The sequence below is a fragment of the Frieseomelitta varia genome, unplaced genomic scaffold (genome assembly GCF_011392965.1).
Source record: "Frieseomelitta varia isolate USP_RPSP 00005682 unplaced genomic scaffold, Fvar_1.2 scaffold_928, whole genome shotgun sequence".
Classification (NCBI taxonomy): domain Eukaryota; kingdom Metazoa; phylum Arthropoda; class Insecta; order Hymenoptera; family Apidae; genus Frieseomelitta; species Frieseomelitta varia.
Genome location: NW_025110732.1, coordinates 117,248 through 128,355, shown reverse-complemented (window position 1 = coordinate 128,355; position 11,108 = coordinate 117,248).

Genomic DNA, 11,108 nt, shown 5'->3' with positions numbered 1-11,108 from the left:
TCCCTGTGTGTTGTTCTTTTTTTTTTTTTTTTTTCAAAAATACTTTCAACACCTTAGAACATGTTTATATTCCTCGTGGACGTTGAAACTTGCCCCAGCAAAGCGACTTATTTCCGCTTGTTGCGACGCAATTCGGTTGAAACTCGGGAGCTGAAGCAGCAGATATCGATCACAGGGTGTTGCGCTACGTGCAGCTTGAATAGCAATTACTTATGGGTGAACATAGGTAACTGGTAATTACAGATGGTTGTTCATCGTTGTTCCATCTGGAATTACGTCCGTCGGATGACCGTTGTAATATGTGGAGTCCAAATCAGCTTTCGAGGCGTACTATACACTTGTCTCGGGGAGGGAGGCACGAGGGTGGAATAGAATAAGGTCTCCTCTGGCGATTTGAAAGGTCAGACAGTCACGCGACGATATCCCGACCTGCGTAATCGATACCGACTCCGATCCATTTCTCTCGTTTATTTCTGAAAACTTGCATCTTTCTCAGCAGCAGCGTCTGGCGTAAGCTTCTTAAATATTACACACCACGTTTCTCCGATGAAATTCATACCCGAGAGAAAATTTGACCAGTGAAATCAATATGCGGATCTAAATTTAATTGTACGCGGTTTAAATAAATAAAAAAAAAAAAAAAAAAAAAAAAAGAAGAGGAAAAAGCAGAGAACACGGTTAACATTAGCAAGTTAGTTGGTCGAAATCTGTCGAAATTGTGCCAAATTGACGAAAATGCAATGTATTCGCGAAAGTATCAATCACCGGGTGATTGAAACAACAAAATTCATCCGCGTATCAAAAAGACAAATTGCAAAACTGGCCGGGGTCGATCGGTGCGGTGCGCCCGCCGGCCTGAATGAATGAAATTCCGGAAATTCCGGAAACCGAGGGTGAACCGGGTTAGTACGGTTTCGAGGTAAAATTTGCACGCGCACACGCGCAACCGGCAACGAAGCGTAGCTTCGATTATCAAAGAGGGTTAACGGTTATTTCATCGAATCATGGCAGTTCAAGGCGAGTAGAAATTGGCAACAGGTGGAACTGGATTGCCGCAAAAGCCACCGCCCTGATCAATACTTAATTGCCTGATTCTGTGCACGGTCACATACACTCGTTCTCCAACGTTCTTCTACGCTCTTGCCACGTCTTGCCTCTTGTCCTTCATCTGTCGCCTTCTCGTCTTTCTCAATGTGCGTGAATGTTTCCACCCGTCTGCTCGGATCTCTCGAAAGTTGGACTTAATAAAGGCACCTTAAGGGAACGTGACACCCGATCCGATAAAACGGTTTCGTTCTCACCGAACTTCCACCGAAACGAAACGAGCTTCTTGCAAGATTCTTCTTCTTTCTGCACTGTGACCCGCTCGCGATTTCTTCTATCATCTTGCCACTGTGCAATATACCGGATCGTAGAATCGTGGAAACGTTCGTGGGATCGTTCGATGAATTTCAATGATTTGTCTCGAATCCTTCCTATCGTAACATTTTCTGTGATATTTCTTACCATTGGTAGAAACGGAGATTTGTATTTTTAACTTGATTTGATTCAATAAATAAAAATTATGTAATGTATATAACTACATTATAATATAATATAAATATATATAAATATAAATATAATATAATATGATAATATTATAATATATTACAATAATAATAAATTATTAATATTATTATATTATAATTATATTATATAAATAATAAATTATTAATATTATTATAATAAATTATCATACATTTACCATTTTATTACAATTATTATTATACAATTGCGGCAATTTAAGAATTATTATACCCAGAAAGCGATGAACTGCAACAACGGTTGGAATGACATCTCACAACACTTCCAATTTCAGTAGTCAAAGTTACAATTTGTCAGAATCGTTACGCGAAATAATACTTCGCCCGATTCCTCTCGTTAACCCATACATATTAGATTCACTGCGGATAACAGTCAGAAATCGAAAGCGCATCCTCCGCAAGAACCGAAGCCGGGCCTGTTGCTATAAATCCGATAACGATATCCGGCGAGTTAATTAAGGACGTGGTAACTAATATATAGGGGATCCGGGAACCGAATATCCGGTTCGGAACGCATCCAACAAAGTATCGAGAGCTCATATGCACAGAGACCGGTCGGCTGTGAAAACCTCCTAGCGTCGTGAGTCGCTCGACTACAAAACCCTTAGCCGTCGTTTCCAACCGGACGACCTATTTGCGACCGTCATGAAATTTGCATACGAATTTCTTCACTTACTTTGCCCTCCTATTTATTTATTTATGAATATGAGCCTGCCTTTAACAAAGACAGGCTTAACGCACGATGTGAAAACATAGAGTAAAAAGTATCGAAAAGCTACAGCAAATGCTGTTGTAAGTACAACTACAGTGAGCTTCTATTTATTTAGGATAGATTTTAATTTGTAGTGATTTCTGTATTCTTCTTCCCTTTTCTTTTCTGTTGAATTCCAATTATATGCACGAAGTATTCATCTCTGAAATGGAATTTTGCTACGAAGAATCTCAATTTGTTGTTTCAGTAGAATATGAGCAAACATTTCCATTCAACGGGGAGGATTATTTCCACTGTTTTCCAAGAATCTTCCTCTCTGATATATTAAATCTATATTCAGATCTGAAATAATATAATGTAACGATGTGATGTCGTTCGTGACTCCGTTCAATCGTTCGACACTCCGAACTTCACCCTCCGAGATATTGATCTTCGAGTCTACTTTCTATTCTTAAAATCGACTTCCATCCTAAACTTTCTCGTTCCAACTTAAACCAATGGTTCAACAAACCCTTTCCACCGTTCGAACGAACGTAGACGGAAGGGAAGAGAAAAAATGGAAGAGAAGCAGCGAGAAAGAGACAAAACGAGCAAAATCAATATTTGCATTCGAGTAATTCCTATGGAGCAACGTATAGAGAAGATTACTTCCACTGTCCCTAGGAACATTTCTCTTTAAGATATATTAAATCTAAAAAGTTTCAGAGTCAACGAACACTAGAGAACTTTCCACCCGGGGCAGAAATTCCTTCGCGTCCAAAGACAAAACATTTCACAATCTCCTTCGGATCTCTGTTCCCCCAAACTTCATCATTCAACACATCAATCTCCCAACCTATCTGTTTCTACCGACCAAAAACCAATGGTTCGACGAATCCTTTTTGACGGTCCAAAGACGAAGAAAGAAACGGTTGAACCAGACAGAAAGAAGAAAAGACATAGTAAAAGATTTAATTTAATTTAAATGTTTGTGATAATTTCCATTATATCTCAACTCCTCCAAACTTCATCATTCAACACATCGATCTTCAACTCTATTTCCACCAATAATGAAACACCAATGGTTCAACGAATCTTCTGCACGGTTCAAACAAATGAAGAAAGAAGATATATTAAATCTAAAAAAAATCCAGTATCACCAAACACCGTGCAGAGTAATAGAGAATTTTCCACCCGAGACAGAAATTCCTACGCATCCAAAGACAAGACATTTCACGATCAAACTTCATCGATCTCCAACTCTGTTTCCACCAATCAAAGACCAACGGATTCAACGAATCCGCTTGCACGGTTCAAACAGAAGAAAGAAGATATATTAAATCTACAAAAAACCAGAATCACCAAACACCGTGCAGCGTAATAGGGAATTTTCCAGCCGAGACAGAAATTCCTTCGCACCCAGAGACAAGACATTTCACGATCAAACTTCATCGATCTCCAACTCTGTTTCCACCAATCAAAGACCAACGGATTCAACGAATCCGCTTGCACGGTTCAAGCAGAAGAAAGAAGATATATTAAATCTACAAAAAACCAGAATCACCAAACACCGTGCAGCGTAATAGGGAATTTTCCAGCCGAGACAGAAATTCCTTCGCCTCCAAAGACAAGACATTTCAAACTTCATCGATCTCCAACTCTGTTTCCATCAACCAAAGACCAACGGATTCGACGAATCCTCTCGCGCGGTGCAAACGGACGAAGAGAGTTGAACAGCTGAAATCGAACGAAGAAGAAGAAACTGATAGGCTGGCGGTAGGGGGAAGAAAAACTGTATTGAGAACGGGCAAACGCAGAGGGCATCGTCCCTCGGGGTATGTGTCACCGGCAGGAGATTCCAACGTGCTGCAGTGAAATTAGTCGCGAGCAATTAACGTCCCGCTCGTGGCACAGATATAAATCCGGCGCGCGTGTTGCAGCCACGCGAGCGCGCAGACGACGTCCTGTGTTCGTTGCCGCGTACACCCGCGTACACCCGCGTACAACGCGCCGATCTACACTCGGTCAGGTACGCATCAAAGCGAAGTAATGCAGTTGCCAGTCGAACGCACGCACAATGCCAGCTAATGAGTCGGCTCTTGATGAACCTGCCGACGATGACGCGCGACCATAGACACAGAATGCGGATTGTCCGATCGTTTTCCAACCAGATCCACGGCCAGCTACCCGTTCCCGCGCCGGTAGCTTTGTTACTCGTTTAATTCGACGATAGATGTTCACTCGGATTACCGCGGTTTCGTTTAGCGGCAATGCGATTTCTCTCGCCTGTGTATGTGTGTGTGTGTGTCTTCTCTCCCTGTTTTCCCATCGTTTTCAGCCGTTCTTTCGCTGATCTCTGTACATTTGCGCACAATGGATCGACGACGCGTAGGTTTTATCAGGAAATTGGTAATTATGAGAATGTCGTTCAATTTTATGACGCTCGTATCGTTATTCGGGAAATGTGTTGCATATGAGATATTTTGTGAACTATTTTTTTTTTTTTTTTATCATTATTATTAAGACGTGAGCTACGAAGAGCAGTTTGTAAGTGAGAAAGATGTCAGTGATGTGACTAGGCTGTGGATGCGACTTTATATTTCTGTGAGATCAATTAAAATAGTAAAACCTGTTTTAGGAATATTATACTTTGAATATTTTACATTATATTTTTGGATCACCGAATTTTCTCTCAATCCATAGAAATTCGTGATCCAAATGCATCGAATGACGATTAGACGTCCAAGTTTTTTATGTATTTGTGAAAAAAATTTGAAGATTCAAAGATTTACTGAACTTCAATAGTTCTGTTTCATTTACAGAAATATAAATTCGTATCAGAATCAAAATAAAGAAAATAACAATGCTTTTTTAAAACTAAAATATTTTTATATTTACTTTTCTTTGTATTCAATTTTAAATCCAAAATAAAAAAAAGAAAATATTTGAAATAACAGTATCAACTTCGAAAACCAAACACACGGAAAATCCAAAACGACAATATTTTTTTCAAAAATACGGTTAAAAACACTATTCGTTTCGAAAATAACGGCGGAATAAATGTTCCAACGAAACTGAAAAAAAAAAATTATGTACTTTGTATTCTATAATTTTCCACGATAAAAATCGAAGTAGGTATATAACTTCACAAAAGTGATCGTTTCATTTTCAAAGAAATACTAATCATTAAATCGTATACGTTCATGCACTGCACTGGGAAACTAAAATATGCAAAAATATATATAAATAATGATATTCTCATACTAAAGTGCTGAAACATCTTGTCATGATCTTTTAAGAACGATCCTATTACTACCACTTAGATCCTATTTTTCTATTTATACGTCCATGAAAATATAAATTTGCATAAACATCCATAGACACTGGAATGAAGATATTTTTAGAGAATCTAGAATTGGCTACGTAGCTTGGTTTCTGAATGGTTCAATTAATCGCTGAATCTCGCTTTATACAGATTTCGATATGACTAGAAATATACGAATAATTGGTTAATTTTACGCTTGGCAGATTTTATCGTCACACGGTGGTTATCAGAGTCACACAATAGCCTCGAAGAATGCGATTATGTAGGTTACTAATCATTAAGCGTCCGATCGAGGTGGCTAATATAAAAAAAAAGTAAAATAAAATAAAAATCTGACCTGCGTGTTGATAAAATAATGGACGGATGTATGTTCATTGAACGGATAACGACTTAATTTAGGTGATGATATGGCGAACGATAGTATTTAGGGACCATTCTCGAACGATACGATGGCTAAGGCATCGTTAGTACCTGCGGATCGTTTCGTGAATGATTAAAGCCCGATTAGGAACGAGGAAGGTGTTTAAAGTGTCTACGATCGAATCTTCGAAGCTTGTTCATTGTTTTCAAAAAAATTCATCATTTTATTATCCTGAGAGGATCAGAGAAAAAGTAAAACCTATACGAATGACCAAGAAACAATTGTCGATAATTTTAACGATCTTGCACACGAATACCTATAATTATTTTTCTCCATGTCCATGTCATCTATTTGATAATTATTTTCTGAATCTTTCATTGTACCCTCTGTTCGTTTCATTACGAAGACACTAACACCTACAACAAAATTCTTCGTTAATTGAAATCTATCGGGAATAGAGTCGAACTCCAACAAATCATAGGCGACCAACTTCTTCGAACGTACATTACACGTCCCCAAAAACAACAGAGTAAGTTATATACCATCGATATAGAGCTCGGTTCGATTCAACATTTCTAACACGCCACGCGCGGAAATCGAAATCCCCGTACTTAACGCCATTCGCTAGTGAATTGCTGGAATATTCACATACACACACACACGTGTGTGTGCATACGTGCACCAGAAACCGATCCGACCATGCATGCACGAAACAAGTTTCGCGAGCAACGTTGCGTTAGAAGCTCCTCTGCCGATGCTCGATCGTGTATACGTGTACGCTGTTAACGAAAACCAGGGCCTCGAGTTCCGCGTGAACCCGACGCGAAACCGCTTGTTGGCCTAGTTGAATTATCGGGGAAAAATGATGGTCCACGGTGGGGAAAAATTAGAGCCGCGGTAAACGGAAGCAACGTCACCGAGACCCGGGTTACATCGGGGTTTACGTTCAAATAGAGCAAACTTTGCTCCATCGAGCCGATTCACGTGCTTTCAGCACGTTGGTTCCGATAGTTTGCTGCAGCTTTATAATTCTGGGAATAAACTGTAAATTTGTTTTGCAGCTGCAATATGAAGCTAGGGGATGAAAATAGAATAGGAACTGTTGAAGTAAAACTGTAATATTTAATTTGATAGACAGGGTTACTTAAAATTGAAATCCATATCTGTTGCATATGTACGGTGTTAAACGTTAAATTAAATATTGACACGTCGGGCAATAGATAGTAGAATATAATGAAACACAGCAAGGAACACAATGACGAAAAGCTGTCGATACTTTTAAAATGAAATTAAGTAGATTGTCATGTGATCTTCTTTAACAAAAAGTTATAACAGTTTAAAGTATCGACAATTTTTCATTTCGATTCATTGTGGTGCAAATCTGACCCCACGAAAACAATTTATATTTGCCAGAATAGCGATGGTGACAGGATCATGAAAAGTCTTTTGGAAAGCCAAAATAGCCTACGAAACAATAATATTTTCTATTCTACGTGCAAACATTCGATAAAATATTATTAATGTTGAAAATTCACAGGTGTGCTCGACGCTGTATCAATGCAAATTCGAAATTTCCCACGAAAATTTTCCCACAAAGTCGATGAAGAATGAAGACGTTCGAGCTACCGAGACATCAAAAAAAATTCCCTTCCCATCCCTCGTTCCCTATTATCTCTTACGTTGAAAACGTAACTAAACGATAACATCGGCTAATTGCGAGCAGCGCTAACGAGCGTTTCTTAGTATCCTATCCGACAGTAATTCATCCCTCGTAACACAAACCAGATACACAACAGGTGGCGACAAGGAAAAGAAGATTTCTCATCGCAGAGATCGCCATCTCCTGCTTACAAAGCCGACTATGCGTTACATTTAACATGACTCTCGAATTCGTTCGCGTGACACGCAAAGGCGGATCGTGACCAACGAAACGATCGTGAGAGACGCTGAGAGAGAGAGAGAGAGAGAGAGAGAGAGTTTTTCCGCGATTCACGACGATCTGATACGAAAGTGGGAGAACTGCGCGGTTACTGAAAGAACAATTTTCAACCAACTGAAAATCGCGCTCATCGCGCGAGAAATTTCCATTATGTTGGCGCTTTGGCATCGGTCGTTGCAGGGGTGAAACGAAAGCGAGCGCGAATGCGGGTGCCAAATTACAGGGACGCGGCCCGACAGCGGATGATAGATAAAGGGAAAAGGAGAGAGAGAGAGAGAGAGAGAGAGAGAGAGAGAGAGAAAGAGAGTGGGAAGAGGCGCAGAATTATCCTGGATCGAAGGATTTCCTGAGGAAATCATGATCGCGAGAAACGCTACCGTAAATTGTTGGGTCTGCCACTTCCTTTTGGCCATGCTGAAATGACACTAATTTCCTCGTGGGTGGGAACCAACGTGGCGGCGACAAATTGCCGCTGAAATGTTTTAAAGATGAATTCAAAGGATCCCCTCGGCGGATAGAGCTGGATAGAGAATTCCTCTTTGTCCTTTTTTGGAAGAATGCGGACACGTAGGGAGATTAGCGGAGATAGGTTCCCTCCTTTTAACGAACGACTGTGCGAATCGAGCTGAGAGAAAAAAAAGGAGAAAAAGTACGCGCGTATTCTGAGGGAAACTATGCGTGTGTCTCTGTGTTTGAACAAAGTTTTTTCTACGTGACTTGAACTCAACAGTGCCGACGTGAAATAATAGATCAGATGCCGATGGTTGCGTTCTTTTTGTGTCTTTCGAAATTTTAAGTATAAAAGTGGAGTGGCGAGAGAATGTTTAAATTTAGAAATGCAAGTCAAGAGAGAGTTTGAAATATCAAAATCTCTATTGATTTCTCTTCTTTCGCATTAACGTTCGTTCGCGATATCGAATGATGCGACTGTGATTCAAACCTGATTCTGGTAAACGATTCTGATTCAAACTGTCTGGTATTTATTGATTCGTTTCGCAAACAAGATAAGACCGAAAATCAATTCCGAGCCCTGCCCAATCACGTTACATCGATTTCTCCAATCCAGTCAATTTCAAGACGGATGATTCGCGACAGTAACCTAGTAGATCCTCGCTACCACCGAAACGAATTAACCGGCTATAAAAAGCTCTAGAGGCTGAAGCTAAAGGGAAAATCCAAAGAGTGAGAGAGAGAGAGAAAGAGAGAGAAAATGAAGGAAGCCATAATTCCAACCACTTCGATTCGAACGAAAGCGAGAGAGAGAGAGAGAGAGAGAGAGAGAGAGAAAAAAGGAAGGAATCGACTCCCAGCAGCTGGCCCCGATTCACGAGTTGCGCTGCTCTATCAGTTTTCAAGCGAACGCGTCGTCGTAAAAATCCGTTTCGCGGACGCCGGGGAATTGCAAATCTTCTGATTATTACATCGACGACATCGACTCGACCGAGACCGAGGGATAAGAGAAAGATTCAGAGATAGGATAGAATGAGAGAGATAGAGAGAGAGAGAGATGGTATTGAAGAAGAAGGGAGCAATACGGTACTACACGTTGCGCACCCGGTACCCTGCATTGGGACGATTTTTCCAGTCGAGCCTGTGAAACAGGTTGTTCCGGTGGAGCGAGCGAAAAAGAATAAAAGAAGAAGAAGAAGAACGGAGGAAAGATTATAGCGAGGAATGAACGGAAGGAGGAGAAGGCACAGCCGGTGAACCAGCCTTTTTATTCAAGCTCGCTCGGTTACTCGGTTCAACGTACGGGGCAAACGTACGTATACTTACTCTTACAGAGCTGCTGTAATTTCCCCTCTCTCTCTCTCTCTCTCTCTCTCTCTCTCTTTCTCTCTCTCCCTTTTCATTCTGCTCTCCCACTCTTCCTCCGCCGCGTACTCCACGGTTTTACCAGACTGTCTCACTTCACCGGTGAAATTTCTCGCCGATAAGTGGTCGAATTAATCGCATCAAGTAGATTTTCAGGCGTCGTTGGCTCGCTTTCACCGAACGATCGGTATTGTTTCGGAACGATACTTCTGCCGTCAGCTTCGACGCCTCGACAAATTGGCCGTGATATCGACGCGCACCAACCCCTCCTGCGTTAGAGTGTTCCTCTGGAACGTCGCTGGAAAATTTCTAATTGAGAATTCGCCGCCACCCGGAAGAATCGACAAAGCGACCGAGGTCCGATCTCTGGGGATCGAGCAACCCTCGATGAATGGCCGCGCGAGACGAGAAAGGGAGAGGGTTATAATTCCGATCGCTTTGTTGTGTGGTTAATCACTCACCTTGCAGGATTTTTTTCTTTTTTTGGGGGGGGGGGGGGAGAGGACAAATAATGGAAAAAAGTTTCGTAACAGGTCGAATTATTACCTATGTATTATTTATCACTTGGCTATGTTGTGCTAAAATTGAATGAAAATTGCTATTTTTTTCAAGACGTTTTTACGTTTAAAATATTTACAATCGCGGAAAAATTCGTATGATATTGCGTAGAAATTTTATTCCACAGTTCCTTTTTATTAAAAACTACTGTCGTATTGTACGTGTGCCTGTTATAAATATGAAAGTATCATCGTATTTCCATTCAAACGGATCGTAATTGAGAAATACGCATTTTTTAATTGAACTTCTAGGCGAGATTAACGATTGAAAAAAGAACAATTATGCGTACACAGGGGTTAATCGCCCGATAAACCTTCAATCTGAAATTACGCTTAAATTACAATTATTACAGCAAATAATAATCATAATGCTCCGCAGTACGATGCTATCGACAATTACAAACATTCCTTTCCCATAATTCTCGCATCGGTTACCCAGTAACACGCGCATTAACACGAGCCTCCCGCTCGTTTCCATTGAAATTAACACGGCAGGACGAAAGATAAATCTCGACTTGACAAATATGAAGCTACATACACGTATCCAGCAGACACAGCTCTCTAATTGGCGTGTAATCGTAACAGACCGTGGTTTAAATTTTCCAGCAAATCAATCGCCGAAATCGCTTTTTATTTAATCCCCCTCTCCCCCCTTGAAAAACCACGCAACATGGCAACGCGATTGCCTCCGTCTTTAAAATTACGCGTGCACAATGCTTTACATTTCATTTTTCATCATTCTTCGCACTCAAGAAATTTAATATACTTGGTCGTAATTAATTTTTAGAATTAATCAGTGTGTTTCTCCTTTTTGAAAATTATCGTCATCGTTTGCTG